Raw genomic sequence first — 7,123 nt, forward strand, 5'->3', positions numbered from 1 at the left:
GAAATTATTTCCAAGTCCTAGTGAGAAGAGAGAAAATGGATGGCGGAAAGTATAAACAAATCTTCAAAATGTCCCCCAAATAAAAGATAAGCATTTCCAAATTGAAAGGGGTAAGCACAATGAACAAGAAAACACCCACACCACATCACATCATCATGGAAATTTATGAATATCAGAAAGAAGAGGAGACCCTAAAATCTTCCCCAAAGGACAAATGAGCAAACAAACTTGCAAAGCATCTGGTGTCAAACAGCACCAAACTCCCCAATGACACAGGAAACTAGACAACAATGGAGACACTTCTCCAAAAGTTTGAGGCAAAAATTATTTCTAACCTAAAAAATTATACTCAAGTTATCAATTATTTCAGGTATTTTATGAAATTGAAAGGCTCAAGAAGTTTACCTCATATGTGTATTCTTTCTCAGGAAACTACTAGGGAATCTGCTCCACAACAAAGAGGAAGTAAATGAAAACAAGGGAAAACTTGAGATACAGGAAATAGAGGATGTAGGAGACTAAGGAAATTCCCAAGAATTAGCGAAAGAATCTTCCAGAGTGAAGCTGTACAACAGCCCTGGACAACAAGGCCATATTTCAGCAAGATCATTAGCCATTGGAGAGAAATCTCCAGAGAGGGGAAGATGGAATTGATTGATTTGCCGTAAGTTATTTTTTAGTTGTCTGCCAGCTATGTTACAGCATTAGAGAAAAATATATAGTGATAGATACACAGAAACTAAGCAAACAGGAATACAAGCAAGGTAATTGTAATTCTAGGAAGAATGAAAAGTGCTATAAAAAAAGGAAACACAGTATACTACCTGAATAAGTTATATTAAAGATTTATGGAGTCCTACTAATGTAAATAATAACTGCTGACTTAGCCAAAAATTGAAATTTCACTATATAGGGAAGATGGGAGACGGGTTGTGGATGGGGAGAGGTAAATATAACTATATTTAGGTAGCCCCACGTACCAAAATATCAAGTTGACATTGTCTAGAAGTCATAACTAAGAAACTTGTATTCAAGTAAATTACTTACAATGTGGAGAAGCAGATAAAAGAATTGAATCTGGTTGCCCTTGTGTCATCATCGGTTTGAGAACTGAAGACGGATAGTGAGGGAAGTATTGTTTTCAACACAACTTTTAGTTTACTTTTGTGTTTAATAAAACTAAATGTGTAGTTGATACACATTCTATTAGTTCCAGGTGTATGGACTTTAAGGTTTTTTAATTTCAAAATATGTAAATATGCTCATGCACTACCTTACAGATGAAAAAATCAAAATAATACATTTAGAAAGGACTAATCTTGACTAGGTAGACTTCGTCAGTGATGCTGTTAGCTTTAAGAAGCTGCTTTAAAATTTTTTAATTAAATTTTTATTTAAGTTTATTTATTTAAGAGGAGGGGCAGAGAGAGGGGGAGAGAGAGAGAATCCCAAGCAGTTTCCCATGCTGTCAGCAGGAGCCCGACTCGGGGCTTGAACCCACAAACCACCCAAGAATCATAAGATCATGATGTGCGCTCAACTCTGACACTCAACCGACTGAGCCACCCAGGCGCCCCACTGGTTCTATTCTCTTTTTAAGGCATATAATTTCATGAGTCTCCTTTCTTAGGCTCAAAAGGAAAAAAAAAATTAAACCTCTCTAGGAATTAGTCCCAAATCAATTACCAATACATTTAAAATATGCTTTACTTGCATTAAAAAAAAAGAATAGAACACATTTTGACAGGGGAAAAGAACATTTCCAAAGAGGTTGAAAGCTCTTCCTCATGTGTGTAACATGGAATTCCCATGCTGGGGAGCTGTCTTTTCTGGAAGAGAAGAGCTGAATCCTCTCCCAAATGAATATCTGGGAAAAAGATCTCAGAAGCGTAGGGTTTTTTTTTTTCCTTCCCTGATTGGAAACATGTTTGACTCTTAATTAACACTCCTTTCCTTCTTCTATCTATTTGTGCTACATAAATTTCCAAATGTTCTGAGTTTCTGGGTAAAGTGATATTAAAGCCTCATTTCCATGCATCCAATACATTGTGACATTTGAAAGCCTGTCCAACACTATAGAAACCACAGGTCACAGGTAGATTGTTCTAAAGCCAAAGTTGTCATTTTCATGCCACCATTGTTTACAGTACTAGAATTCTAAAGCCCCATAAACTGTGTGAAAAAAAGGAAGAAAAATGCTTTATATTTTCTATAAGGGTGATGTAAATATGGCCTGCCTGTGTATTCGACAATTTATACAGTAATTTAATTTTTAATTATTTATAATTATATTCACAAGAATTTTAGGAATAAAGGTAGCCTGGTCTGGAGTATGCTTTTCCCCTTGAAGATCTGGGCCTGTCTTCTGAAGAGGAGTAGAAAGATAAATCTTTCCTAGAGCTCCTACTAGCTTCCTACACCCAACTTTTGTCTCATCATTGCTCTTTGTCTGCTGGCCAGCTGGCTCATAAGTTGTCTCTCTCAACACCCTTCTTAAGACTAATTACTGTGAAAGGTACCACATAAATTAATTTATTTTAGTTGAATATGACTGGAAATAAACATGAATATAGAAAGTACATAAAATGTTTTTCCTTTAGACAAAAACCATATGATCATTTCAATAGATAGAGAAAAAGCATCTGACAAATTACAACATCCATTCATGATAGAAACCCTCAACAAAGTAGGTTTAGAGGGATATTACCTCAACATGAAAAAAGCCATATATGAAAACCCACAACTAATATCCTCAATGGGGAAAAACTGAGAGCTTTTCCCATAAGGTCAGGAACAAGACAAGGATGTCTACTCTTAACCACTTTTATTCAACACAATACTGGAAGTCTTAGTCTCATATCAGAGAACAACAACAACAAAAGAAATGAAAGGCATCCAAATTGGTAAGGAAGAATTAAAACTTTCACTATTTGCAGATGACATGATACTATACATAGAAAATTCAAAATATTCCACTAAAAGCTGCTAGAATTGGTAAATGAAATCAGTAAAGTCACAGGATACAAAATCAATGTACAGATATCTGTTGCGTTTCTATACACCAATAATGAGGCAGCAGAAATAGAAATTAAGAAAACAATCCCATTTACAATTACATGAAAAATAATAAGACACTTAAGAATAAACCTAACCAAAGAGGTTGAAAGGACCTGTACTTTGAAAACTATAAAACACTGATGAAGGAAACTGAAGATGACACAAAGAAATGGAAAGATATTCCATGCTCATCAACTAGAAGAACAAATATTGTTAGAATGTATATATTACCCAAAGCAATTTACACATTTAATGCAGCCTCTATCAAAATACCACCAGAATTTTTCACAAACTAGAACAAACAATTCTAAAATGTGTATAGAACCACAAAAGGCCCTGAATAGCCAAAGTAATCTTAAAAAAAGGAAAGCAAAGCTGGAGACATCACAATTCCGGACTTCAAGTTATAATACAAAGTTGTAGTAATCAAGACAGTATGGTACTGGGACAAAAACAGACAGGTAGATCAATGGAAGAGAATAGAGAACCCAGAAATAAACTCACAGCTATATGGTTAATTAATCTTTGACAAAGCAGAAAAGAACATCCAATGAGTAAAAGGCAGTCTCTTCAACAAAGGATGTGGAGAAAACTGACAGCAACATGTAAAATAAAGAAACTGGACCACTTTATCACACCATACACAAATTCAAAATGGATTCTAGACCTAATGTGAGACAGGACACCGTTAAAATCCTAGAAGAGAACACAGGCAGTAACTTCTTTGATATTGACCATAGCAATTTTTTTCCAGATAAGTCTCCTGAGGCAAGGGAAACAAAGCAAAACAAAAACAAACACAAAACAAACAAAAAGCCCAAAAAACCTTCTGCACTACATCAAAAATAAAAAGCTCTTGCACAGAGAAGGAAACAATCAACAAAACTAAAAGGCAATCTATGAATAGATATTTGTAACTGACATAGATATGGAAAAGATATTTGCAACTGACATATCTGATAAAGGGTTAGTATTCAAAATATGCAAAGAACTTTTAAAACTCAACACCCAAAAAACAAATAATACAATTTAAAAATGGGCAGAAGATATGTCTAGACATTTCTCTAAAGAAATCATACAGATGACCAACAGACATATGAAAAGATGTTTATCATCACTTTCTATCAGGGAAATGCAAATCAAAGTTACAATGAGATATCACCCCACACTTGTCAGAATGCCTAAAATCAACAACAGAAGAAACAACAGGTGTTGGTGAGTCGGCAAAGAAAAAGGAACCCTCTTGTACTGTTGCTGGAAATGCAAATCAGTGCAGTCACTCTGGAAGACAGTATGGAGGATCCTCAAAAAGTTAAGAATACAGGGAGCCTGGGTGGCTCAGTCTGTTAAGCGTCCAACTTTGGCTCAGGTCACGATCTCATTGTTCCCAAATTTGAGCCCCATGTCGGGCTCTATGCTGACAGCTCAGAGCCTGGAGCCTGCTTCAGATTGTGTCTCCATCTCTCTCTGCCCCTCCCCCACTCATGCTCTGTCTCTCTCTCTCCCAAAAATAAATAAACATTTTTTAATAAGTTAAGAATAGAACATTCCTACAATCCAGCAATTGCACTACTTGGATTTACCCAAAGAATACAAAAACACGAATTCAAAGGGATACATGCACCCCTATGCTTATAGCAGCATTATTTACAATGGCCAAATTATGGAAGCACCCCAAATGTCCATCAACTGATGCATGGATAAAGAAGTTGTGGTACACATATATATGTCATATGTATATGACATATACATATATACATACATCATATATGAGTAATTATTCCTGTGTGTGTATACACACACACACACACACACACACACACACACACACAAAGGAATATTACTCAGTCTTTAAAAAATAATGAAATATTTCCAGTTGCAAAGACATGGATGAAGCTGGAATGTATTATGCTAAGTGAAATAAGTCAGTCAGAGAAAGACAAATACCTTATGATTTCACTCATATGTGGAATTTAAGGAACAAAGCAGATGAACATAAGGGGGGAAAAGAGAGGGAGGCAAACCATCAAACAGACTCTTAACTATAAGAACAAACTGAGGATTGCTGGAGGGGAGGTGGTTGGGAGGTGAGCTGGATGGGTGATCGGCATTAAGGAGGGCACTTGGGATGAACCCTGGGTGTTATATGTAAGCGATGAACCACTAAATTCTACTCCTGAAACTAATATTACACTATATGTTGACTGACTGCAATTTAAATAAAAGCGTGAAACTACAAAAAAAAGTGGTATACATAAATATATACACACACAATGGAATATTATTCAGCCATAAAAAGAATTGAAATCTTGCCATTTGGAACAACACGGTTGGATCTAGAGGGTATAACTCTAAGTGAAATAAGTCTGTCAGAGAAAAACAAATACCATGTGGTTTCACTCATATGTGGAATATAAGAAATAAAACAAATGAGGACAGGATAAAAAGAGACAGACAAATCAAGAAACAGACTCTTAATTATAAAGAACAAACTGATGGTTCCCAGAGGGAAATAGTTGGGTGATGGGTGATTAAGGAGTGCACTTGTGGTGATGAGCACCAGGTGATGTATGGAAGTGTCGAATCCCTATATTGTATATCTGAAACTAATAAAACAGTGTATGTTAAAAGAAAAAAAGGTTTTCCTTTAGATGGAAACCTATATACACTTACAGCATGGAATACATTTCCACATTAGAAAATCTATGATTATAAGTCAAAAAGCTTGGATTAAATTTTGTAAATTTAGTTTAGCATGGAATCTATAGTGTTATGAATAAAACCCATGCCATATTCTTGCTGGGAGTTGGTTCTTACTAAAATAGCTAGTGTTCCTCATGTTCCTAGAGGATGTTCAGGCAATTTAGTCAATTTTATTTTTCCATGATGGAAAACTTCTCTAATAAAATGATAGAAAAAGCAAATTTATCCCCCAAATATTTGTTGAACACCATCTTCTGGGTGCTGAGGATTCAGCAGTAGGCCAAAGCATACAGAAAGCCCTGCACTAATAAAACCTACTTTGGGAAGGAGGAAGCCAGGGAAGGAAAGTCAATGTAAAAGTAGACTTCTTTTTACAGGAATGTGCTGGTCAGCTATATACAGATATTTGCTGTGCAAAATATTCTTGAATTTGGAAAACTTCAGGTTGAAGATTGGTTAATTTAAAATTCACTAATGTATAATGAAGAAATTATTCAGTAATTCAATTATACTATAGATTTAGTTATGGAGAAAACATGTAGTGCTTACATTTCACTTCCTATTCCATGGGGAGCCTACACTCTTATCTTATACCCTAATTCCTACATCACAACGTGGCTGTACTTCAGTGTGGCAAAAATCTCTATTTCTGTAACATGTTTTTTATATACTTTCAGTGCTAATGTCTAACATTAATGTCTAACATTAATCAATGACTCTCAGCCTTAGGAAGTGTCATATTTTACATGAGAATTCTCCACTTATTTCCACATAGCAGCAGCAGCAACAACAATAATAACAAAAAGGACAAAATAGACCCAGAGTCATGATAATTACCAGATTTTAAAAGGGGGTAGAGAGGTGGAAAGGAGTGAGCAAAGAATAACCTGATTAATACAGCTGGTTTCTATACAGAGGTCTTTCTCTATCTCCCTCTGCTAGGCAGATGACAACAAGGACAGGAGAGTCAAAGGGTGGACAGTCAGGGAATCACGGTCAGCATGGAAGAAATCCTGGCACCATGATTTAGGAATCAATGTTCCTTCTAAATTCTTCATTAAATGAGGAATGACAGCTAATGGAATAAGGTTAGGGTACTCTTAATCCAGGCAGAGAACAAAGGGGATTACTTATGGCACAGCACTAAAATAAAAGGCCAGTGGGTGAAGCATTGGTTCTTGAGTGTGAATCAACATCTCCATGAGGGCTTGTTAAACACAGATTGTTCCTGATACAGTAGGTCTGGGATGGGACCTGAGGATTTATATTTTCAAGGGATAGTGATGCTGAGAGTCCAGGGATCACACTTTGACAACCATTTGGGCAATATATACCAAAAAAGATGCAGAAAGGGGAGGCATAT

Source organism: Prionailurus viverrinus, chromosome B4 (assembly GCF_022837055.1).
Source record: "Prionailurus viverrinus isolate Anna chromosome B4, UM_Priviv_1.0, whole genome shotgun sequence".
Classification (NCBI taxonomy): domain Eukaryota; kingdom Metazoa; phylum Chordata; class Mammalia; order Carnivora; family Felidae; genus Prionailurus; species Prionailurus viverrinus.